The sequence below is a fragment of the Balaenoptera musculus genome, chromosome 8 (genome assembly GCF_009873245.2).
Source record: "Balaenoptera musculus isolate JJ_BM4_2016_0621 chromosome 8, mBalMus1.pri.v3, whole genome shotgun sequence".
Taxonomy (NCBI): domain Eukaryota; kingdom Metazoa; phylum Chordata; class Mammalia; order Artiodactyla; family Balaenopteridae; genus Balaenoptera; species Balaenoptera musculus.
In genome coordinates this window covers 11561703-11589078 of record NC_045792.1, presented here as the reverse complement: position 1 = coordinate 11589078, position 27376 = coordinate 11561703, and positions in this window count along the sequence as shown.

Sequence of the window (27376 nt, the reverse complement as noted above, 5' to 3'; positions counted from 1 at the left end):
CCTCGTGCTGCGGAGCAGCTGAGCCCATGTGTCACAACTGCTGAGCCTGCACTCTAGAGCCTGTGAGCCACAACTACTGAGCCCACGTGCCACAACTACTGAGCCCATGCACCACAACTACTGAAGCCCACGTGCCTAGAGCCCGTGCTCTGCAACAAGAGAAGCCACCGCAACGAGAGGCCCGTGCATCACAGTGAGGAGCGGCCCCCACTCGCCGCAACTAGAGAAAGCCCACAAGCAGCAACGAAGTCCCAACGCAGCCAAAAAAAAAAAAAAAAATGCTATGCAGTGAACCCATGAAGTATAAGAAAGCAAAACAGCCTTATTGTTTGCTAATGATGCCAAGGAAGGGTCCAGAAGAAAGAAGCAGAGACTCGATATTTAGGAATAAATCTACGTAGCTAGCTCAAGAGATAGAGATATGAGATCCTTTGATTTTCTTTTTATTTATCCATTACTATGTGGTAGGAATTATACTTCTTTTTTTTTTAACATCTTTATTGTAGTATAATTGCTTTACAATGGTGTGTTAGTTTCTGCTGTATAACAAAGTGAATCAACTATACATATATATATATCCCCATATCTCCTCCCTCTTGCGTCTCCCTCCCACCCTCCCTATCCCACCCCTCTAGGTGGTCACAAAGCACCGAGCTGATCTCCCTGTGCTATGCGGCTGCTTCTCACTAGCTAGCTATTTTACATTTGGTAGTATATATAAATCCATGCCACTCTCTCACTTTGTCCCAGCTTACCCTTCCCCCTCCCCATGTCCTCAAGTCCATTCTCTACGTCTGAGTCTTTATTCCTGTCCTGCCCCTATGTTCTTCAGAACCTTTTTTTTTTTTCTTAGATTCCATATATGTTAGCATACGGTATTTGTTTTACTCTTTCTGACTTACTTCACTCTGTATGACAGACTCTAGCTCCATCCACCTCACTACAAATAACTCAGTTTCGTTTCTTTTTATGGCTGAGTAATATTCCATTGTATATATGTGCCACATCTTCTTTATCCATTCCTCTGTTGATGGACACTTAGGTTGCTTCCATGTCCTGGCTATTGTAAATAGAGCTGCAATGAACATTGTGGTACATGACTCTTTGAATTATGGTTTCTACAGATAATAAAAAGGAGGCTCAGAAAAGTTAAGTAATCTGCTCAAGATCCTTCAACTAATAAGTGTCAAAGCCAAGGATATTTCCAACCTCAAAGTCTACTTTCTTTCCACTCAGTGATTGTTCACTAGAGAAGCAGCATAACATGATGGTTAGGAGGACCAAGTTTGGAACCGGATTGCCTCATCTTTAAAGTAAGGATAATGTGCCTGCCTCAGAACATTGTTATGAAGATGAAATGCGTTAATATTGCTCAGCACTAAACAGATGTCAGCTGACAGCGGTGGTGAGTTAGTAGCAGCAGCAGCAGACTGGGTTTTCCTTTGTGTAATGATTAGGAAGAGAAGGGTGAATGGGATTTAGCAGGGTTGTGGATTCCACTGCAAGTGAGTGAAATAAGAAGTCATTTATGTCACTGAAGTATAGGGCACCTGGTGAGAAAATTAATGAGAGGAAAGACTGTATGTTGGGTGTTAGGTGTTATGCCTGAGTGGCTTTGACCAGGACTGTATCTCCAGAAGGGGGATGGGAGATGAGGGCAAGTGACATGTTGAGTGTGTCCATTGGCTACTGAAGCCAGGAGCTGAGACCCCCCAACATGGGGAGTCCAGGAAAGCTGAAAGGAGCTACACTTGACCTGGATCTTCTCGTTCCCACACCACCCCTATCCCCAGATCACCTCTTGCCTCTCTCCCTCTTCAGAGTTCCATACACTTGCTCCAATGGTCTTGAGTGCCAGGACTCTGTGATTTCACATCAAGGCCCAAGTGCATTTTAAAAGAAGCGGCTTGGTAATATACCTGTCCCTCTGTGGGATTCCAGGACTGCTGATCTCAGGCAGCGAGACACAGAGTGAACCCACGAGCTCAGGCGGAGGTGCCTTTGTGACCGCTTTTCACTGGGCTGAGCTGGCTGTACTATAGTTCTCAAACCTGTCTGTGCAGAGAACTCTTAAAAAAAAGGTTCTTCGGCTCCACTGCAAACTTTCTGACTCAGAATCTCCAGGGATGATGAAGAGGACAAAGACCCAGGGGACAACGTCACTTGCTCTTAAGGTTTAGCAGAGCCAGGGCTGCATGCAGCCTCACACAGAGGCGTGTCCTGCCTGCCTATCAAGTGGGGGGCCTGCAAAGGCCCAGTGAGCAAGCACCTTGACTTGGGCAGAGCCTGTCAGCGCCAGCCTGGTGTCCTGGCCAGTGCCTTTCCTTCCCACCTTCTCCTGGGTGTCCTATGCCACTGCCCTGTGGTGGAGGAAACCTCCCCCGGCCCCACCATCATCACCACCTCCACTGCAACGCCCACCCCAACAAGATAAATGTAGGTGCTTTTTATTGAATGCATTATACTAAGGATTACGTTCATTATTCCCCTGAATCATCACAACCATATGAGGTAGTCACTATTATTATCCTCATTTTATAGATAAGGAAACCAAAACCAAAAGAAACTAAGTAATATGCCTACAGGCACAAAGCTGGTGTATGGTCGGACTTGACCTTAGGTTGGTCCAGATCCAGAATTGTAATTCCTAACTCCTGCACTTTGCTGCCTTTACTAGTTCTCAGCCACTAAGTCTCACAGATACGGTGTCTCCTTTGTACGGAGGAAAACTGTTGTGTTGTGTTTTGGAAGTTGTGCGCGTTCTGCCCTGTGAGGGCTGGAGATGGAGCGACAGCTTGTCATCAGTGGCTTGGAGCCACCTTCCCTAGCAATAGGCTCCTGTAGAGAGCCTTCGAGGCATTGTTCTGAGACTCACAGGTACTGCCTTCCTGGGCTTCTGAAACAGGGCTATGGAAGGGGCTCCCTGCCAGCCAGAGGCCACCTGCCTCCACAGTATAATGCCTGGGGTTCTCACCCTCCAACACAGCCACCGAATGGCAGTAACCTGCAGTGAGGCACGGAAGTGGGCATTTTGTACTCACTCCCCTCCCTTGGTCCGGTGTCATATGCTTGAACTACTAGATCTCAAAGAGGGCCCTGAATATCACCTGTACTCCCCGCATGGTCGCATGGTGCTTCTCAACCCTCGATGCTCTTTCCAATCACCTGGGAAACTTTTAAAAAATACCACTGCCTGTGCCCTACCAACCAGACTTCCTGATTTAATTGGACTTGGATGGTGCCCAAAGTCCCCTGTGATTCTAATGGGTGACCAGGTTTGGGAAGCCCAACTCTAGGATATTGCTGCTGGTCTGGTGCTAAGAATGTCGTTTAAATTTTGGGAAGTGGTTTTTCTGTCCCCCTGGAGAAACTCAAGTAGCTTTTCTACAACGAGAGGGAAGCAGTTGGCTCATTTTGAAAAAAGGTTGTTTCTCTTTCCTTTCTCCATGTAAACCAGAGAATCCCTATGTACTGGGGTCTCGTGAGAGCAGAAACACTCCAGACAAAAGCTGTCTGCCTCAGCAGTCCTGGTGGAGGGACCGCATGGAGGGCCAGAATCAGAGCCCCCTGTATAGCCAGAAGAATGAGGATACAAATGGTAGACTCGGAGGGCTGGATTCTGGTAGTTCTCCTGGAAGGACTGTCTTCAGCCACCCCATAAGGAGAGCTGTCTCTAAAATCTGTAGAAAGAAGTCTGCCACTCTCCCCTTACCTCATTCCTCCATCTCACAATACTTGTCTAACAACTCTTTCTCACATCTAACCCAAATCCCTCCTGCTGCAACGAAACTACAGTTTTCTTGTTTGTCCTTGTCTGAAACAAAGGACAGCTGTTCTCACTTGCGCAGATCTCTTGAGGACTAGTTGTTGGAGAGGCTGGTGGCAGAGGGTAAAGACAGAATTGTCTGACCTTGGTTTTGTGTAAACCCTCAGGTAAAATTCTTCTCTTCCTCTGGGACCTTAATGGGCTAAACAGAAGGACATTCAAGTGGAGGCTCCTCGATTTCACTCCTGGAATGAATAACAGTGACTTGGGGTTGTTACTGTTCATTCTGTTTCTTATAAAGTGGGTGAAATTGTTTTGAGGAAAGGCCCCATCTAAGGAACAAACCATCCTTATTTGGATTCATTTCACTGTTTCCCCCCCCACCGCCACCACCACCACCAATAGCTTCACCGGAATTCTGTGAAGCAAAAGGAAGGACAGATAAAGCCAGCATGTGAACTGGCTGTTTTCTGTAACCTACAGAAGCTAGGAGGACAAGAACGGCATGAGGCTGTTGCGTTTAATATGTGTGGATTTGTTCCAAGGGAAAAGTCTATGCATTGATAGACTGAGCAGAGGCGGTCATCTGAGCATCTTAGGGGACTTAACCTCAAGTGTCCTGGTCCTGCTTCTTTGTGGCTGTGTGGTCTGTGTCCTGCCTTCATAGTTACTCCCAGCATTTGGAGGAAAAGAAAAAAACAACCCTACCTGCTCGGTGACTAATTGGTTGAAAACAAGTCTACAATCTGTTGGGCTGAATGTCTCATTTCTCTTCCCCTCCTGCCCCGATGCCATGCTGTTTAGTTATAAGTGTCTCTTGCCAGTTTTCCCCATCGGGATAACTACATTCTTAGTGTTGTCCTCGGCAGATTACCGAAATAGAATTTATGATTCATTGACCCAAATTATGTTCCCACTGACAATATCTGAAGAAATCCTGTTCCACAATGGCTTGCTGAGTTTACAGAAAATATACATCACTCCCTGGAATTCACCTGCCCCAACAAGGCCAACAGAAGAGCAAATTAACTCTTATCTCCTCTGAAGTCCTTGATGAAGAACATCCTGGTCTTGGCAATTCACTACGTATTTTCAACAAGTTATGAGAAAGCAAGATTGTTATAGTGTTTTTTTTTTTTCTTGGCTGCACCACGTGGCATGTGGGATCTTAGTTCCCCTGACCAGGGATCGAACCCGCGCCCTCTGCAGTGGAAGTGTGGAGTTTTAACCACTGGACAGCCAGGGAAGTCCCTGTTATGGTTTTTATGTGAATTGCAGTTAAATCCCGAGGCATATATGAAAACCTTTTCTGTGTGGACAACAATCTATTTTCCTAAACTGCAACTCTGATATCAGGTCCCATGCTTACTTTGTGCTATAAGCACCTTAAGGCATCACAGACATTCTTCTCAGCAGGTATGTAAAGCGCATAGGAACCAGGCTCTATCTTTCATTTCTCTTGCTCATGATCTCAAGGAGGAAGTAAAGTAATCTAAAAAGTTAAGAAACCAAACATATGTTGTTTTCCTTAATAAATAAACTTCTCCTGTAGTGATTTTTGCTTTTGTACACTTGTCTCAGAATGAAATAAAGTAAAAGTTAAAAACCTAGTTTAGTTTACAAGCTGTTGAACAGAGCTGAGTGGAATCCTTGCAAAGCGAAGTAAAAGCATGATGATGAGGTGAATTTACTCTGCCCCGTCTCTCCCACTGAATGCCGCTATAAAAACTGGAAAGAATGCATAGAGCAGCTATTTGAGGACTCTGAAAAATAAATGATAACAGGTGGATTGGGAAAGAAGACCAGAATTTGAAGTACCACAGAACCAGCAATGAGTCAACTCCTCTCACTTTTTTCCCCTTGTTGTCCCCTGGCTGGACTCAAGGCAGCTTGAAAACTGAAAGTGAGAACCAGACATGGATAGAGAGTTCCAGGAGAAGCCACCACTTCTGACTCAACAAGCAGAAAGGGGACTCCTTAATGCTTAGGGGGAGTGGAGAAAATGGCCCACTTTTCCTTTTCTCTGTTCTGTTGTGCCCCAGTCCCCAGACAATCCTGAGGTGGTGGTGGTGTGGCTGCAGTGGGGCCTGTGGGCACCTAGAATCATGAGAAAGGGGAACCTCCCACTCTAATTTGAGGAGCTGTGGTCTCCAGGGTGTGGGTGCTCCCCTGTTGCTATTACTATCTCTCTGTTCTGCTGCCACTTGGCCCCAGATTTAGTTGCACTCGTGGAAGTACACAGCAGAGCAAGGGAGCCCCAGGGACCGAGAAAGTACTGGAGAGATTATGGAGAAGGAGGACCTTGGGACATTGTTGATGAATTTCTGAGCTCACCCACAAGCTTCACATGCATGAATCCAACCCTAAACAACATATTAAAGACTTTGAAAACTGAACTATGGGAGAGACCGCTGCCGCCATCCCAGACTGGCCACAAGGTCATTACATGTGGGGGCAGATCTGAGTAGCACTGCAAAGGCTTTAAAAACAGAGCTGACCTTGGAACTGACATCACACATGCAGAAGTATATAGTTGGAACATATGTCCTGAAGCCCGCCAGGTTACTTGCCTACTGAAAGAAATGTATCAATACTCTTTATAGGATTTAAACAAGACCCGGTGTCTCACAGCATAATATTGAAAATGTCCAGAATATAATCTAAAATTACTTGGCATCCAATGAACCAAAAAAATCTCAACTTGCACAGGAAACGGTAATCCACAGATGCCAACAGTAAGATGGTACAGATGTTGGAATAATCAGACTTTAAAGCAACTATTATAAAAATCCTCCAAGAAGTAAGGTTCAGCATTCTTAAACCAAATAGAAAAATAGAAAATCTCAGTAAAGAAATAGAAGATATTAAAAAAAGAACCAAATGGTAATTTTAGAATTAGGTAATACAATAAATTTTAAAAAATGCATAGATGAGGTGCATTTTATTTATTATATTTTAAAATAGCAGAATGGAGATATTAGAGGAAAGAATCAATGAACTTTAAAACAGATCAATAGAAATCATCCAATTTCAACAGTAAAGAAAAAAATTGAAAAAAAACAAAAGAGAGCAGTGCCTCAGGGACTTGTGTGACATTGCCAAATATCATTGGACATTTTTAGGTCTAATATTGATGTCATTGAGTCCTAGAAAGAGAATGGAAAGAATGCAGTGCAGAAAAAATATTTGAGGAAATAATGGCCCAAACTTTCTAAATTTGGTGAAAGGTATTAATGTACAGATTCAAGTAGTTCAGCAAACTCACAAAAGTAGAAATCCAAAGACATCCTTACCAAGATCCATCATAATAAATTGTTGAAAATGAAAGAAAAAATCCTGGGAGCAGCTAAAGAGAAAGGACACAAATAGGAAATAATAAAGATAAGAGCAGAAATCAATTACATCGAAAAAAATAGAGAAAAATCAAAAGTTCATCTTTAAAAAGATCTATTACATTGAAATCTATCTCTGTCTTTATCTCCCCTTCCCCACAACTTCAGCCCCTGGAAGCTCCATTTCCTACGTCAGTTACTACATTCCTCTCTCCCTCGCTTTCCCCATGTATAGGGTCTCTTCTCTTTGGGTTGCCTTTGTCTTTTTTCTCCTTTCCCCCTTTTCCACATCTCCCCAAATCCCTTTCATATCCAACTCAGTAAGACAAAAACTTGTCATTAGTCAAAATCTTTACTGCCAGTCGCAGCTCAGGCCTCTGCTTGGGCTTCTCAGCTCATCTAAGCCCTAAGTATGAACTATACAATGCTGCAGAGTCAAGGCACTGTCTTTAATAGGCTTGAGTTTAACCAGGGATTGATGCTCAGAGAGAGAGGGTTTAGAGTATGTTCTCTTGTTCTCTCTGAAGTACTTACCTAAAATTCCTTAATCCATGAAGCATTTTCATGCAAATTCTTTATCCATTTATTCCTTCACAGAGGTGAAATACTTTCAAAGCACAGAGGATTACTGCAAATCATTGTGGGCAAAGATTTCAGTGTGGATTCAGGATATTGAAAAACGTAAGAACATTGCCATGTCTTCACGTCATAAGCGAGGGTATCTTTTTATATCTACATATCACTAACTTGGAGGGTGATGATCAATCTATTGTCATTAATTTACCACACAGACTTATTGAGAAGCAACTATGTGCAGAGCACAATTAAAACTTTGAGAAACTGCTTTTGACTGTTAAAAGAAGATTTGTTTGGACAGCTACCTCCTGAAATAGCAAAGTGTTATTGCCTGCTTCTCCAGAATCCTGGTTGGAGCTTGGAAATTAAACCCTTAGTGCATTCAAGCAGAAGTGGGACAGTTTGTCTCCCCTACACGAAGGGGCAAGTAAGGGAGAGTGGCCACGCCTGACAGTTCACCCCAGAGAAAGCAGCTCCCTTTCCAGTGTGGATACAGGCTCCACCTGAGCCCCTAGCAGGGCCGCATATATGGGTGAGGAGGCTAGTTCCCCCTAGAAAAGCAGAGCCTCTTAAATAGACTCTGGACTTTAAGACCAGACAGTCCTCCCTGGAGTGGGGAGGGGGGATGGGGGGGGGGGACATCTGAGTCTCCTCCCTCCCCTCCCCCACCACTAACCAATGGCCTAAGTCTCTTCCTTGAGAAGGCAGCTGCTCTTCCTTAGCAATCTCTGTCTGCACACCATGCCCAGCCTTATCTAGCATCTTCAGACTAGCTTCCTTGCCAGCCTCACTGACCTCAGCACCTGATCTAACCTCTCACCTCCCACTAAGGGGGCCATTGCTCACCCTGAAGGGTTCATGTCTATTAATACAAGGCAGAAGGGGGAGAATTGGGCTGGTCCTCGGGTCAGCACTGTCTTACCACATGTTTCTCTGTAAATCACCATTTCAGAGTCCCATTCAGGGTCTCTGCCAGAAACCTGACTGACGAGGATCCAGGAGGGGCCAGAGCTTCACATTTGATCCCTTTGAAGCCAGAGAGAACATTAAGCATTTTCCATGCCTGAGCCTGAGGCTGATAGAGTGCAGAACATTTGGTGTGTCCCACATATAGAGTCTGTAAGGCCTGAGATTCCTGGTTTCTAAATGCAGTAATGTTTATCTGCACTGTTGCCTTGGTAGAGTTCCCAGTCCTGACGATGCTTCTGAGTTACCTAGGGAGCTTGTTAGAGATTCCAGAGTGGCTGGTTCCATGGTCTGATGAGCTGGAGCCTAGGAATCTGTTTTTCACAATGCAACTGGGATGAATCCGAGGCAGCAGGTGCACTAAGCTGGCATTTGGAAACAATTGGTGTATGTCACAGTTTTGAATAATTTAAAGAGATGAGCTGATTTGACCTCCCTGAATCTTAGACGGTAATTGTGGCATTTAGACTATTCTCAGTTGTTCTGGGACCCCTAAGATTCTAGCTATCAAGGCCATATCGTAGTTTTTTCAGGACACCAGTTCTGCACACCTCCAATTCCCCTCCGGAAACAGAAAGCGTTGACAGGAGCAAAGCAGGGCTGGCTAATGTGGAAAAGCTCTTAAGCACAAAGAGACACTTGAACAAACTGGCATTTCCCCTAAACAGTTCTCAACAGCCTTTTAAGAATGCAACATAGCCGACTGTATTCTTAATCATATCATTCAGCTCACTCACCATCTCCCCACGATCCCCTATGGCTTCCTCTAGCGGTCACTTAGAACATCAAGTTCCAAAAATGCTGGGTACAGGCCCAAACTAGCATCTTCATGGAATTTTCTTTTTGTTTTTAAATATTGCAAGGTTACCAACCAAGGCAAAGACTCTAATCAGAGCCTAAGAGAGCAGTCATTGTCATCTATCCACTCATGAAGCCAAACTCTGGAATTCACCACTGTGCTAACACTAGTCCTCTCAGTATTTAATTCTATAAGAGCAAAAGAATGGAAACAAATTAAATGCCCTTCAATGAGGAGCTGATTACCTGAGAAAGGAGACATCCACACAATGGAAAATGACACAGCCCTAAAAAAGAATGAAAAAGTTTGTATGTGCTGATTTGGCAAAATTTTTATAGATGTGATGTTAGTTGAAGAATGAAAGCAAAATGCAGAGTCAAGGAAATGACATATGTATGTATTTGTTTATATCTGATTATATGTGCATTCCTGGAAGGATATATTTAAAAAATAACATCGCTTGCCTCTGAGAAGAACTAATGGACAATGTGTGTGTGTGTGTATGGTATAAGGGAGGATTCACATATAGTCTTTTATACTTTAGTTAATGGATTACCTATTCAAAACATTATATTAAAATATATATGTACACTAACAACTCTCTACATTGAGAAAACACAGGTAATCCAAATGAAGCTAAACATTAAAGCATTTATATTTAGTTTTAGTTTGGTTTTACTTTTTTTTTTTTGCAACAGATTTGCCTCTCTAATCATGTTTTGCTCACCCTAATTTTAGGCCAGATCTGAATTATATGAACACACACACCATCTGGACAGTAGGAGGAAGGAGCTAAGAATCCAGTCTGGGAAAGAGCATTTGCCTTGAGTAACTGATGTGCAAATAATGAAGAGTGGCTATGTTTGCAGCCCTTTTGTCTCCTGAAGGTGAAAGTCAAGACCCACTGCTAGTGTGCCCTAGAATTTGCAAACTCTTACTAACAGTCAAAGAGTCTGAGTCAATCTAAAATTAAGACAGCTGATCCCCAAAATGGCCCCAATTATACCTCTCCATGCAGTCATGCCTTTACTCTTTGACTTGTAGCTCTTATCAAGAGGTAGAGTCTAATCCCCAACTTCTTAACTCTGGACTGGCCTTTTGAGTTGCTTTGGCTAATAAACGTTAAGCAAAAGTTGTGGTGCCCCATATCCAGGCCTAGACATCAAGAGGCCTTGCATACTTCACTCCCTCTCTTGGAACCCTGCCTTGGACGAGCCCAAACATGGGCTAGCTGCTAGGGTGAGAGACCACATGGACTCGAGCTGAGGTCCCAGCTATGGGAGAGAGCCCAGCAAGATCAGCAGAGCCAACCTGCTGCCTGAGTGCAGACACCTGAGCATCCCCCTGGGATCAGAATTGTCCAGCTGACCTGTACACTCATGACTTAAATAAAGGTTTATTGTTTTAACCCACTGGGTTTTTTTTGAAGCATAGTTAATTTACAATGTTGTGTTAGTTTCAGGTTTACAGCAAAGTGATTCAGTTATAGATATAGACTGATAGATAGATATAGATATATATGTATATATTCTTTTTCAGATTCTTTTCCATTATACGTTATTACAAGATATTGAATATAGTTCCCTGTGCTATACAGTAAATCCTTGATGTTTATCTATTTTATATATAGTAGTTTGTATCTGGTAATCCCAAACTCCTAATTTATCCCTCCCCACTTTCCCTTTTGGTAACCATAAGTTTGTTTTCTATGTCTGTGGGTCTATTTCTGTTTTGTAAATAAGTTCATTTATATTATTTTTTAGGTTCCATATATAAGTGATACCATATGATATTTGTCTTTCTCTGTCTGACTTACTTCACTTAGTATGATAATCTCTAGGTCCATCCATGTTGCTGCAAATGACATTCTTTCATCTTTTTTATGGATGAGTAATACTCCATTGTGTATATATACCACATCTTCTTTATCCATTCATCTGTCTATGAATACTTAGGTTGTTTCCATGTCTTGGCCATTATAAATAGTGGTGCAATGAACATTGGGGTGCATGTATCTTTTCAAATTAGAGTTTTTGTCTTTTCCAAATATATGCCCAGGAGTGGGATTGCTGGATTATATGGTAACTCTAATTTTAGTTTTTTAAGGAACCTCCATACTGTTTTCCATAGTGTAAGCCACTGGGTTTTGTGGTCATTTCTTACATAGCCTTATTGTGGCAACAGATGACTGGAACAGAACTCCTTTGCTGCCCTAGTTTTGTTTCTTTTCTCTCTCTAGTGCTATACTGTTGCCTTCTCACTACCCACCCCTAGGTCTCCATTGTAAACTCCCTTATTAAAGAACATCTATCATGTGTCAGATCTTTAATGCACAGTCCCTGACCTCAAGGGATGGACAGCAAGTGGGGAAGCAGATAGACAGGACTGAGTGTGCACTGACTGAGTGTGCATGAACTTATAGAAAAGGAGCACTAGCTCAGCGTGGAGGTTCAGCAGAGTTTTCTGGAAGTGACCTCTGAGCTGTTTTAAAGGATAAATAAATGTTTATCAGTGAAAGTTGGCAAGGGATTTGCAGGCAAATGGTATGACACAGGGAAAAGCATGGGGGCCTGTGTGTGAGACATCTGCCAGCAGTGAAATGTTCCTGCACTTTTCTCTCCCATTTCTTTTTTTGTTTTAATATTTATTTACTTATTTATTTGGCTGCACACACAGGATCTTCGTGGCGGGATGCGGGATCTTTAGTTGCTTAGTTGAGGCATGTGGGAGCTAGTTCCCTGACCAGTGATCGAACCCGGGCCCCCTACATTGGGAGTTTAGAGTCGTAGCCAGTGGACCATCGGGGAAGTCCCTTCTCTCCCATTTCTGATCTCTTCTGGCTTCTAATCTCCACCCACCCCTCCCCGCCGCTTCTTTTTTTGCCAGATTCCCCCGATTATAGTTTCTTAGTAGTCTTTTAGAGCCTTGCTATTCAAAGTGTGACCAGCAGACAGGCAGCTGTAGCATCACCTGGGAACTTGTTAGAAATACAGATTCTTAGGTCCCATCCCAGACATGCATCAGAATCTTCATTCTAACAAGGTGCTGAGGTGGTTCATTTGCACAGGGAATTATACCCGTTATCTTGTAATAACCTATAATGGAATATAATCTGTAAAAATATTGAATCACTATGCTGTCCACCTGAAACTAACACAGTACTGTAAATCAACTATACTTCAATTAAAAAAAGTTTGAGGCATGCTTCATTATAACACTAGTATTAGGGGGATGGCTAACAACTTGCCCAATAACTGAATCAGCCACACAAACTGTTGAATAGTAAGCTTTTCAGAATGTAAGTTCACCTGCAGAACATGTACTGCTTGTACCAACTATATTTTTAGACTATCTTCTATTAATATAGCTATTTTTCTTGAAGACAAGTTTTTATCTCCCTAATTAGATTGTAATCAAGCACTATGTTTCCTTGATTCATTACTCTTGAGCACCTCAGGCAGAAAGAAAATGCTGAGGTGACAGAGACAGAATCTCCTGTTTCAGAGTCTGCAATCTAGTTTACTATGAACTGCAACTCAGCCTCAGGCCTTGCTCTGCTCCTTGCTAAGGGATATTCCTGGACAAGTTTCTTGATGTCACAGAGCCTCAGTTTTCTCATCTACAAAATGGGTGTAACACATAATGTGTTGCAAGTTCATTGTAAGGATTAGAGGTGATGGGTATAAAGTGCTCAGGAGGAGACCTGGCACAGAGTTGGCATTTCAGAAATAGGTGACATAAAAGAGAGATAAACAAATATGCTGACACTGCAGAAAAAGAAATTACATTTAATTGAGGGAGTCAGAACAGGCCTTGCAAAAGCATTAGTACTAGGGAATTCCCTGGTGGTCCCGTGGTTAGGACCCTGCATTTCCACTGCAGAGGGCAAGTGTTCAATCCTTGGTCGGGAAACTAAGATCCCACAGTATGGCTGGAAAAAAAAAGAACTAGTACTAGAAATGGCAGCGAATCCTCAGACAGGCAACAAAACAGAGATTTTATAAGTGAAAGAAAATAAATAAGTAAACACATTCTCAGAGAGGAGATTGCATAAGGCAGGGGTCCCCAACCACCCCCCCCCCCGCCCCTGCGCCTGTTAGGAGATGGGCCGCACAGCAGGAGGTGAGTGGCTGGCGAGCAGAGCGGAGCTTCATCTGCCGCTCCCCATCGCTCTCCATTGCTCCCCATCGCTCGCATTACCACCTGAACCATCCCCCCCGCCTCCACCCCCTTCAGTGGAAAAATTGTCTTCCACGAAACTGGTCCCTGGTGCCAAAAATATTGGGGACTGCTGGCATAAGGCACTTTTGGGAGACCAGGAAGTCATCTGATTTTTCCCCCTGATTTGTGAATGTTTCGGTAGAAATGGTTTTTTTTTTTTTTTTTTTTTGGTGAAGTAGAAAAGAATAGCTTTATTGCTTTGCCAGGCAAAGGGGGCCACAGCAGGCTAATGCCCTCAAAACTGTGTGTCCTTAGACATGGTCTTTTAAAAGGTAAAACAATTCAATAACTTAAAAAAATATATATCGATGCATTTAAACAGTTGCCTTTACTGCAAAGATTAAAATGAGAAATTAAATCTCCCTGAAAATCTGGGCCATATGGTTCCGGCACATCGTGGTTGTCCACACAGATTCAGCCGTTGTGCTGGCTGCCTGCTGCCCAGACAGTGGGGTGAAGTCAGGACAGAGCCCCTGCTTCAAGCATGAATGCCTCTGTCTTCTCTTGCTAACACATTCCCTCTGCCACTTAAGAATGCACAGAGCATTTACCAGGTCGGGAATGCCTGGCTATGACAGCACCATTTGAGAAGTAAAGAGTCTATTTATGAAGATAATGGCAATACCCAGGCCAAGCCCACAGTGGGAGAACCTTGGCTCCTAATTAGCAAGAGCGGTGCATTTTAATGAGGACACTCGGTAGGCAGTTGGCTCCTGACTTGACTGCCAATGAATCTGGGGCAGAGGGAGGGTTGGCAGAGAGAACGTGGAGCAGGTGAGGAGAAAAAACAGAAATGTGCACATCTCTTGGAAACCTTAAGCCTTAGAATTATTTAATTCCCCCATTATCCTGGCTGTCATCCCATAGGTTGCTTGTCTGAGAGCAAATTGCTCTTAGAAGAAGCGGCCGATCTTGGTGAGCCAAGGTAAGCAGATGCATCAGTTTTAGCAACCCTGGAATTATGCTGGAATACGGAGCAGAGGCCTAAGGGGATGGAGGCCCAGAAACGTGGGCATTTGATCTCTCTTGGAAAGCAATTCAAGCAATTGCTAAGAGACCTATGGAGAAACCTGAATTCCTTCGCATTGTTCTGATTAGGCAAGAGAAGCAGCAATGCTCAGGCCTCCATAAACCCCATGGAGGTGAACTAATATCATCGAAGGTAATTTAAGCCAGAATTTCAAAGTCTGTTACTGAATGTTGAGGTATACTGCAGATAGATGACATAAAGAAAAGCAGAACTTCTCAGCACCTATGTTGTTTCTGAATTCTGTCTCAAGGAGATGAGCTCCCCACTGAAAGGGTGAATGACCATTCCTAATTGGGGATAGGTTCTCCAAAGTGCATGAACACCCTAATGCTTTAATTGACTTCAGATCTTGAGCTCCTGAAACTTTCATCAAAAGAACAAGTAACTTAAGCTCTAGTTCCTTATCTCTGATGCATCAGGGGCAATGAGAGAAGGACTGAAAGACGGAATTATTTTCAGAAATAGAAAAGATTCCTAGAACTACAGGCCTGTGAGTTTGACAATGAGCCCAAGCAAGATAAACAATGGGATTTTCAAAAGAATGTTTGGGGCTACTGGAAGAGAAAGAGGTGAACTTTAGGAATAGGCCTAAGATGTCCACAAAAAAAGTCATGGTAGACACTTCCAGTTATCCCCCAATATAGTCTTTGCTTTTTCCATAGTAACAGAAATTTTAGCAGAGCAAATGGATACTGTACTAGTTTCCTGTTGCCACTGTAACAAATTGCCACAATTTAGTGGCCTAAATCAACACAAATTTATTATTTTATAGTTCTGGAGGCCAGAAGTTTAAATGCGTCAGCGGGGCTGCATTTCTTCTGGAGGCTCTAGGAGATAACTCTTTCTATGCCTTTTCCAGCTTCTAGAGGCTGCCTGCATTCCTTGGCTTGTGGGCCCTTCCTTCATCTTCAAAGCCACCAGCATAGTATCTTTAAATCTCTCTCTGTTTCTCTCTCTCAATGACCTCTGCTTCCATCCTCTGCCTTCTAACTCTCCTGCCTCTCTCTTTTTTTTTTTTTTTAATATTTATTTATTTAGGCTGCCCAGGGTCTTAGTTGCAGCATGCGTACTTCTTAGTTGTGGCATGTGGACTCTTAGTTGTGGCATGCATGCGGGATCTAGTTCCCCGACCAGGGATCCATCCCGGGCCCTCTATGTTGGGAGCTTGGAGTCTTACCCACTGGACCACCACAGAAGTCCCTCCTGCCTCACTCTTAAAAGGACCCTTTTACTACATTGGACTCACCTGGAAAATCAACAATAATCTTCCCATCTCAAAATCCTTAAATTAATCACATCTGCAAAGTCTTTTTGCTATATAAGGTAACATATTCACAGGTTCCATGGATTAGGACATGGGCATCTTGTGGGAAGGGGACATTATTCAACCTACCTGAGCTACCCCAAATAAAAAATAAATTTCCCAGCCTCACTTGCAGCTAGATTTAGAATATTTGACCAAGTTCTGGGAATGGCTATGGGCAAAAGTGAAGTATGCCTTTTCTGAGTCATGTCCCAAAACAAAGATGCATGTTATTTGCTAAAATGCGGATGAGTGAGTCCTTTTGGACCATGCAGATGAGGGCTGTATGTAAGTGTGGGTCAGCAACAAGGGCCTATGTCCCTGCTAATTCCTTGGAGCAAAGCCAGCATACCAGCTTGGACTTTTACATGAGAGCAAAATAAATTTCTGTCTTGTTTAAGTCCTGCAGAAAGAATTATATCCGACTCAATACAGGATTCTAGAAGACCAGGGAACTATAACTGACAGGGTTTTGTTACTTTAGCAACATTCCTCAAAGTCTCTTATGATTTCAATATACTCAAGTTGGAGAAATATGGATTAAAGCCATAATTAGGTGGGTTTATAACTGCTTGAGTGACTATAAGGGTAGAGATTAGTAGGTTGGTATTAATCTCTACAGAGAAGTCTTAAAGTTATGGCCTCGTCCATGCTCTGGACAGGACAGACCACAGCTGAAATGCTTCATTTCCTTCCAAGGGTCTCACTTGTAGAGGACTGCAGATATAGGAGAGTACGTCAGGAATGGTAATGAAATGGTGGAGGCACTTGAGTACACATCATACAAGAAAGAGTTGAAGAAGCAGCAAAAAAGATACAAGAGGGGCCTTTATTTGCTCTAAGGCACAATGCCAAGTGAGATGGGGTAGAAAAAATGAGAAAGATAGATTCCTTGTCTTCTCTTCTCACAGGGGCCAGGGGGCATTTATATAAATGTATACAAGGTAACCCACCACTTAGCTTGCAGGATGGACCATTAAGAACCTATTTTATGGGGGTTCTTTGGTTTGTTTCTATTTTGTTTATGTTTTGTTACTCTATCAGAAAGTCCTTTTGTCCATCCCTGGTAGATGATGATTCATCAGAAAGGATGGGAAACATTGTTTTACTCTGGGAAGAAATCAACTATGTTTCTAGGAGTCAGGTTCTCTCTACCCCCATGTGAGGGCAAACAAGGTTTAGGGTGTTGCAAAGGGTGGACAAACTTTCCAGCCCACCATCAACCATCAAGCTCTTTAGGAGGACCACTAAGCCCTTTTATGGTTTAAAAAAAAAAGTGAATTAGAAGAATAGGGGCTTTTGAGAGTGAGGCCAAAAAAGAAAATGGGTGGAAAATTGAAGAGGAAATAAGGAGAGGGGCCCTGAGTATGGGGGGGCATCTACTCCTGAGAGTTGGATCAGGTTGGACCATGGCCCAAAAAGTGCCAGGGTCAGTGGACCCCAAGGAGAAGCATGGTGAGCGGTAATGCGTGAGAGTCCTGTGCATGTCTGGGAGCTGTGAACTCCAGGGCCTCAGCCTAGAAGCCCTTCATCGGGGCATGAGTGAGATTCTGGCCCTGTCTGTGCTTCAAGTGCTCGCCTGCCAACCCTCCACCCACAATCCCCCAGGACCCTCACGAACCCTAGGGGGTCACCACAGTTGGCGGTGGTGCTGGCCTAGGGCGTGTTAGCATGCTCTGAGCTCGGGCTGCCCGGAGTGAGTATCCCTGTTGCACAAGTGTTTATAACATTGGGATAAGATGGGTTCTCAGAAGCAGGGGCATTTGGCCCAGCCTTGACCTAGCCTCAACCTAGATAAGCTGAAATGTTGTTCAAGTTTCCCTTTATGGATAGGTTCTGGGGAAATGTCTGGTTTCTCTCTCTCTCCATGTCCAATTCTTAGGAAAGTTCGGAACAGTTTCCATTCTATAAACCAGCTGAACAGCAACTTCCTTTGTCCTCTAGCCCTTTCTGTGCCCTCTCCACCCTCTAGAAACAGTTTGCATCTCTCCTCCTGCCTGGGGGGTCCTCAGCGTTCTTCCTGCCTCCTGGGTATGGTTTCGCCGACCCATGGTAAGGGTGGCTTGCAGGCTGTGTGAAAGATGGGGACTAAAAGATGCTGTACACCAATCTGGCTTAGGATAAATACCAATCAGTGACAATCAAAGAGTACTTCATGGGCAGAAAGAGGATTGACCCCCTTTCGGCTCCCAGCCCGTGGAGGTGTCCATTTGTTTAGCTGATAGAACTCTGGGGATGGGTGATAAAATGGGGCATGATCTCTTATTGGCAGTGACTACTCAGAGGCCCCTGCCGGAAATCTGTGCTGCATCTGCAAGTACTCAGGAGCAAGAGCTCACAAGAGTTAAGAAAATGATCATTTCTTCAGAAAAAAAAATGTCAAGTGATCTCGATGACATTTTTCCAAACTTCAAGTTTTATATTGAATCCTGCTGGTGTTCCACAAACAGAACTTTAATAGCTCCCATTAATTGGATGCCTGCTGTGTTTCAGGAGCTTTCTACACAACACGTTAGGTGGATAGTTATCTGTCTCAAAGTAAGAGAAACTGAAGCTCATGGTCGGTCCGCGATCTGTGCAGTGTCATCTGGGGTAAGGCGTGAGGCTGGGGTCTGAACTCAGGTGTGTCTGGTTCTAAAGTATGTGTTCTTTCCATGATGCTTCCCCAGTAACATGGTCAAACTGCAGAGAGACAGAGATCTGAACAGGAGTTTCTTTAAATTCTCCACAGTATGTAATGCATTACTCTCTGTGTAATCATTTTACCACCTTCTGCCTCTCAGTACCAAAATGCCTGGGAGAGGGTTTGCATCAGGCGGTTTGCCCTGCCCCAATGGCAGGCGCATGTACAGAGCTACAAAGACCCCAAGGCACCTGCTTACTTTCACGTGTCTGGTGCTTTGGGCAAAACCCCATGCCTCCCACACACCGAAGCAACCCTGTTTTGAACAAATGGGAGTTCATCTGGGGGACAGTTGTCCATTGTTCTTCTGACGAATTGCCGTCCTCCTCCCCAGGGGCTGATGGGCAGGTATAGATTGCCATGAACACTCAGTCTTTGCCTGGGCACATGGAGTATTTGTGCACCCTGCAAAGGGCAGCAAAAGAGTAAAGAGTCCCAGGTCTTACTAAACCGCTGTGTTCTCTTTCTCATCCACTGTCTTGCATACACGAGAGAAGCCAAAGTAAATATTTGCTAAATAATGAAAACTGACTGCGCACCCATGGCATGTGGAGCAAACCAAAGGACAGGATCCAGGCTCTTACCACCTGATCCAAAATCCAAACCACAGAAATAGGAGAGGTAGTTAGAAAATTGTGTCATTGAAAGAACCGGTTACTTTAGCATCATCATGATACTCATATAATTCTGACCGTTCTCGCTGCCTCTGTTTACATGGCTGAAGAGTCTAGATCAGGTAACCACTAAGGTTTATATCTCTTGGGTTTTATAATGTAATATGTAATTTTTAGGGGGAAAATAACAAATTTTCTCACCAAGAAAAATGTTCCCCCTGAGTTACAACAACTCAGGGAATTGGATCTGAACTACTTCTCATTCAAATGTCTGATTTTTTTTTTTTTTTTGGAAGCAAACTAGCAGAAATGAAGATTTTTAAAACCTAGAACAAAAATTATTTCACAAAATTAGAGCCTTACTCTGAGTGACACATTAATAATGGAACAAGAGTACTGAATAAATTTCATTAACTTTGTCACTTCATAACAATAAGACACCAGAAGGGTGATTAAATTTATCTCCCTGACACAAGTGATAACTCCATACCAAATGCAGTGTTATGTAGTGTAGAAAATGGCATCTTTCCCCTTTGTGTTCTAAAATGTTAGGTAATGACACATAAAAAGTAATTAATAGATTCCTAAACTCGGACTTATTGAACCGAGCTCAAATTAAACCGAGTTTCTTTTTTTAATTAATGTTTATTTTTAACACAGTAATAAATGTACGGAGTAAAATGAAAAAAAAAAAAAAAGTCAAATGGTACTGAACAAACAGAAGAAAAATTTGTTGCATACTTCCTGTCCCTAGCTCCACTCCTCAGATGCATTGACTTTCGATTTTTAAGCTGTTTGTTCTGGTATTTATTTCTGTACTTATAAATAATTTGCTTATATTATTATATCTTGGTTTGACAATTTTAGGTAATATCTATTCATCTTTGTATTTCAGGAGATGAGGATTTCATGCTCTTATTCCGTATTCAATACTTACATTATTATAGCATTTATTACTATTCATTAGAGTAGTATACTACTAAAAATTAAAGAGTAGTATGGTATTATTGTTTCCTTGTTGTATAATTTTTTTTCGAGAGTTAATGATTATTTTGGTTCTTTCATTGCTTAAATTTTAAAAATCTAGGTGAAAAGTTATAGGTAATAATAGATTAGGTGATGAAATCCTATTGGCATTCTAGAACCTTAGGCTAAAAGTAATAAGAAGAAAAGTAGTAGGGATAAATGCACATGTAGTACATTTAAGTTCATCGAATCATTTGCATAACTATAAGACGGAGACTCAGGGTTTGAGAGAAAGAGAGTTGTATTCTTTCACTGATCTCAAACTCCACAGGAGTCAATAGTATAATTCGGTTGTTAAAATACAATCTTAGGCTATATTAATTGAAATATACTCTCGAGAACAAGAAAGATGATAATCCTCGTCTATTCATGTTACATAAGCAACCTATTCTGGTTCCATTTTTTAAGAAAAGCAAAACTCACAAGAGAGTATACAGAATACATTGACCAAGGTCATGAGAATCTGAAAAACGCGTCCTATGAGAAATAGTTGAAGGAAATTGAGATGTTTAGCCTGGGAATGTCTTAGGAGGAAGTTACAATTGTCTTCAAGTATTTGAAGGGCTATTGTGTAGAAAATGAGATAGATTTATGCTCCTTGAGTCCAGGGACAGATGTAAGACCAACGGGCAACTGTCAGAGAGGCAGACTCAGTTCAGGTGAGCCCAGAACTTTCTAACAACTGGATCTACTAACATTTGTGGGGGACCTTGCCTTTTTCCCTCCAGCATCCACTCTCTCTCTCTTTTCTTTTTTTTTTTTTTTCCTTTGGTAATAGCACTTTATGCTGGGCCCTTGGCTGATCAACTGAAGATTACATATTTTACTGTTCCTTGGTATGGCTGTGAAATTAGGTTCAGGCCAGTGGGATGTGAACAGAAATGATGCATACCACCACTTGCTAGTGCCCTGAATAGGAAAGGAGCATTCCCTCTTCCTCTCTCTCTCTCTCCCTACAGTCTGAAATGTGGTCATGACAAATCTTTGATCCTGTGGACAAACCGAGAAATTGCAAAGCAACAAGATGGAAGGAGCTTGAGTTCCCAGTACCAATATCCAACACCCCTCTCTCAGCCTTGAACTACGTGAACTGTTAACTAAGAGAGAAACTTTCTATCCAGTTAAAATTTCTACCTGGTTAAGCCACATGTTTGGATCTTTGTCATACTAGTTGTAACTTGTATATTAAATAATGGAGATGCCTTCCAAACAGTGGTCTTGAGGAAGTCATCACTGAGTCCTCCCTTCCCCTTATTCCACTGTTTTTTCCAACACCAAGAAATTAAATCATCTCTGACACTCTCTACCTGAAGTTAGCATCAGATCCCACAGATTAAGGGCTCAGTACTACAAGACTGTTCCCTCTGCCCCCTTTAGTTGCCAGTCCCAAGTCCAGGTAGTTACCTGTGCTTCTGACCTATGTGCTATAGATTGGAGAGTCCCACAACCCCCTCCTTGGGTTCAGTGAATTTGCTAGAGTGGCTCACAGAACTCAGAGAAATATTTACTTACATTTACCAGTTTATTATAAAAGGTATTATAAAGAATACTGATGAATAGCCTGATGGAAGAGCCGCATTGGGCAAGGTATGGGGAAAGGGGCGTGGAGTTTCCCTGCTCTCTCTGGCCACGCCACCCTTCCAGCACCTCCACGTGTTCACTAACCCCAAAAGCTCTCTGATCCCTGTCCTTTTGGATTTATATGGAGGCTTCATTACATAGGCAAGATTGATTAATCATTGGCCACTGATGATTAAACTCATAAACTCAGGCATAACCTAAAGGGGCTTGTTAAGAATAACAAGCCACTCCTGTGACCTTTATGGCTCTGGAGCTATTACAGGAACCAAGGGCAAATGACCAAATACTATAGCAAAATATGCTCCCGTTACTCTTATGGCTTAGGAAATTCCAAGGGTTTTGAGAGCTACGTGTCAAGAATAGGAATGAAGACCAAATATACATTTCTTATTATAAATCACAATATCACACTTATTTCTATATGTTATAGGCCCAACCAGACAATCTTACACATACCATTTTATACAGTTGTCTCTTAAATCAGCTAAGAGATGAAAGAACACAAAGGCATTTACACTGCCTTTTAAAATTACATAATTATCTTTACTGGTGCTCTTTGTTTTTATTGTGTGGATTTGAATTACTTCTTGGTGTCACTTGCTTTTATCCTGAAGAAGTTCCTTTATTATTTCTTGAACCCAGAGGAAAGGCGAGCCTGGAAAAAGTGGTTTCCTTCAATAATGAACAGCAAAGAGAAAAATGGAGAAGTGGGGAAAATCAAACAGGCAAATGACTCGCCAACTACTCTAAAGCACTTGTATAGTTGCATTACTAGAAATTTGAATAGGCCTGCTTTACTGATTCATTGAATTTCAACTATTTCAACTATATTGCCAGATATGGGTCTTGGTGTTTTTAAGTGTACTCTATTATGTAATGGTTAAGAACTTGGGCTTTTAATCAGATACAGACGAATTCAAACCTTGAATATGCCACCTACAAAATCTGTGACCTTAGGAAAGCTACTTAAACCTCCGCAAATCTCATTTACCCATCTACAAAATGTAGTATATGCCACATAGAGTTATTTGACAATTACATGAGAAAATTCATGTAAAGTGTTTAGCCTTCCACACAAATACTTAGTAAATGGCAAGCTTTAAAAACATAGTAAGGGATATAAAATAGGTAACTAATGAGAACCTACCGTATAGCACAGGGAACTCTACTCAGTGCTCTGTGGTGACTTAAATGGGAAGGAAATCCAAAAAAGAGAGGGGATATATGTATAGGTGTAGCTGATTCACTTTGCTTTACAGCAGAAACTAACACAACCTTGTAAAGCAACTATATGTCAATAAAAATTAATTAATTAAAAAAAAACATAGTAAGGGAATTCCCTGGTGGTCCAGTGGCTAGGACTCCTCTATTCCACTGCTGGGGCCGCAGGTTTGATCCCCGGTTGAGGAACTGGGATCCTGCAGGCCGCGCAGAACAGCCAAAAAAACCCAAAAAACAAAAAAGTAATATTGGACTTAGGGTTTTTAAAAAATTTTTATTGGAGTATAGTTGATTCACAATGTTCTGTTACTTTCACGTATACAGCAAAGTAAATCAGTTATACATATACATATATCCATTCTTTTTTAGATTCTTTTCCCATAGAAGTTATTACAGAATACTGAGTAGAGTTCCCTGTGCTATACAGTAGGTCCTTATTAGTTATCTGTTTTGTGTGTGTTTGTGTGTGTGTGTGTGTGTGTGTGTGTGTGTGTTGGCTATGGTAAATATTGCTGGAGTGCAGGATTGCCAGCCTGTGACTTTTTTTTTTTTTTTAAATAAATTTATTTATTTATTTATTTATTTTTGGCTGTGTTGGGTCTTCGTTTCTGCGTGAGGGCCTTCTCCAGTTGCGGCGAGCGGGGGCCACTCTTCATCGCGGTGTGCGGGCCTCTCATTATCGTGGCCTCTCTTGTTGCGGAGCACAGGCTCCAGACGCACAGGCTCAGTAATTGTGGCTGACGGGCCCAGTTGCTCCGGGGCATGTGGGATCTTCCCAGACCAGGGCTCGAACCCGTGTCACCTGCATTGGCAGGCAGATTCTCAACCACTGCACCACCAGGGAAGCCTAGTTATCTGTTTTATATATAGTACTGTGTATATGTTAAGCCCAACCTCCTAACTTAGCCCTCACCCCTACTCTTTTGCCTTTGGTAACCATAAGTTTGCTTTCTACATCTGTGACTCTATTTCTATTTTGTAAATAAGTTCATTTGTATTGTTTTTTTTTAAGATTCCACATAAAAGTGATATCATATGATATTTGTCTTTCTCTGTCTGACTTACTTCACTTAGTATGATAATCTCTATCCATGTTGCTACAAATGGCATTATTTTGTTCCTTTTTATGGCTGAGTAATATTCCATTGTATATATGTACCACATCTTCTTTATTCATTCCTCTGTAGATGGACATTTAGGTTGCTTCATGTCTTGGCTATTTTCAGTAGTGCTGCAATGAACATTGGGGTGCATGGATCTTTTTGAATTATGGTTTTCTCTGGATGGACTTAGGGTTTTTACCAACAGATATCAAATTTATCTTTATATTGTAAACAATTATAAAACTGTTATGTTACCTTCAAGCTTTAAAAGTTGTGTTCCAACTTTTTGAACTTGAAAAGTTATATTCAAGCTTTAAACAATAGATACAGGAGGAATTTGATTCTTTAAAAAATAAAAACTTTAGGTGGGCTCCACATTCATCACATCTTCCTGCATGGGAGTTATTTCCAAACAGTATGAGAGAGAAAAGAAAGATGGAAGAAACAGAGATTGGAGGTGGGGGGCCACGAAGGTGGCTGGATTTTACAGAGCAGAGCATTAGAGGGCAGGTAGCAAGCCATGCAGAGAAAGAGCTCCAGAAATTAGCCTAGGGTAACCTTGAGTCTTTGGCCAAGTACAAAGTTAAATATGTACATTGCAAGACTAATGTAGGCCTGGCAGAGAATAGCTACTAGAGGATCAGTAAGATCATCAGAGATTCTGGAGGTCACACAGTACTGGGGGGAGATATTGGAATTCCAACCAGCCAGAAATCTTGCTGAACAACCCTTGCTCAACACTTGAGACCATGCCTTAAGAGTAAGATTACTCTTGCCCAAAGTTAGGATTATTCTAGATCCATTTTAATAAAACTTAAAAACAAGTCTGAACAAGATAAAGTGACCCCTCAACAGATGAACTACCTTTCAGAACAGAATTCAAGACTCTTTGTAAAAAGAGAGCAAAATCTACCTTCTAAAAAAAATGTAGCATTTACAGTATCCAAACAGACAATCAGAAATAACTAGACATATGAAAAAGATGAAAAATATAACTCATAGCTGGAAGAAAAAAAGTCAATAGAAAAGACTGAGATGATGGAATTAGCAGACAAACACTTTAAAAAGAGTTATTATAAATGTGTTAGAAAACTTAAATGAAAAAAATGGATATAATGAATATGATAGAATGAAAAATAGCTCCCTCAAAGATTTATACATCCTAATCCTGAAACCTGTGAATGTTACCTTATATGGCAAAGTTTTTCTGGATGTGATAAAGAATCTTGAGATGGGAGATTATCCTAGGTTATCTGGGTGGGCCTTAAATGCAATCACATGTATCCTAATAAGACGGAGGCAGAGGGAAATTTCTCACACACACACCTAGAAAGAGGAGAGAGAGAGAGAGAGAGATAAGGGAAGACAGAGTAGAGAAAGATCTGAAGATATGGGCCCTAAATATTGGAGTGATATGGCCACAAGCCAAGAAATTCACCAGAAGATGGAAGAGTGTGAAACAGATTCTCCCTTAGAGTCTTGGAGAGGGTGTGACCCTGTCAACACCTTGATTTCAGCTAGTAATACTGATTTCAGACTTCTGGCCTCCTGAACAGTGAAAGAATACTTTTCTGCTATTTTTAGCCACCCAGTGTGTGGTAATTTATTACAGCAGCTGCAGGAAACTAATGCAATAATGGAATACAGAGGGAGCTCAACAGAGAAATGAGAAGTATTTTTGAAAAGCAAATGAAAATAATAGTGAAACAATAATGAAAAATAAAATATTTGAAATGAAAATAATCACTGGATTTTTATTTATTTACAGGATATTGGACACTTTAGAAAAAAAATCAGTGGTCTGGAAGATGGGGCAATAAAAATTAAACAAATTGGATCACAGAGAGAAAAAAAGAGTGAAAATAAAACGAACAGAGCCTTGGTGCATTCGTTATGAGACAACATCAAGTGGTCTAAATATTTAAGCAAGAAACAATACCCATTTTTCACATATACTTTTAGAAAAAAAAAAAAGGAGAGAACACTTACCAGCTCATTTTATGAGTCCAGAATTACCCTGATATCAAAATAAGACAGGGACATTATAATAAAAGGAAATTATAGATAAGTAACCTTCTTAGACATAAAAGAAAAAATATTTAACAACATATTAGCATACTGAATCCAGCTATATATAAGGATAGTACATCATGCCCAAGCAGGCTGCAGGCAGGAATGCAAAGTTAGTTCAATAATAAAAATCAATCAATGTCATTCACTACATTAAAAGAATAACGGAGAGGGCTTCCCTGGTGGTGCAATGGTTAAGAATCTGCCTGCCAATGCAGGGGACACAGGTTCAAGCCCTGGTCTGCGAAGATCCCACATACCGTGGAGCAGCTAAGCCCGTGTGCCACAACTACGGAGCCCACACCCCACAACTACTGAAGCCCGCGCACCTAGAGCCCATGATCCTCAACAAGAGAAGCCACTGCAATGAGAAGCCCGTGCACCACAACGAAGAGTAGTCCCTGCTCGCCGCAACTAGAGGAAGCCCGTGCGCAGCAACGAAAACCAACGCGACCAAAAAATAAAATAAATAAATTTACAAAAAAAGAATAAAGGAGAAGATCATAAGATTGCCTTAATAGATGCAGCAAAAGAATTTGACAAAATCCAACTAAACTCTTAGCAACCTAGAGAAAGAAGAACACTTCCTCAGTCTGATAAAGGGCATTCATAAAAACCCACAGCTGACATCATATTTAATGCTAAAGGGCTGAAGGCTTTCCCCTTAGACTGGAAACAAAGCAAGAATGTCTATTCTGACAATTCTATTAGTATTAGCCAGTAAAACAGACAGGGAAAAGAAATAAAAGACTTACAGATTATAAAGGAAGATATAATAGTACTTTATTCATAGACAACATGATAGTGTACTTGGAAAATGATTCTAAAAATCTACCCAAAAAACCCAAACTTAATAGAAATAAGTGAATTTAGCAAGGTCACAGGATATAATTTCAATGTTAAAAAATCAATTATATTTCTATACACTAGCAATAAACAATTGGAAATAATTTTTAAGTATTATTTATACTAGTATTAAGAAAAATCCTTGGGGATGAATTTAATGAATGATGATTGAGAACTACTGAGAAATTGAAGAAGGCCTAAATACATGGAGAGCTAGACCATGATAGTCGATAGTTCAA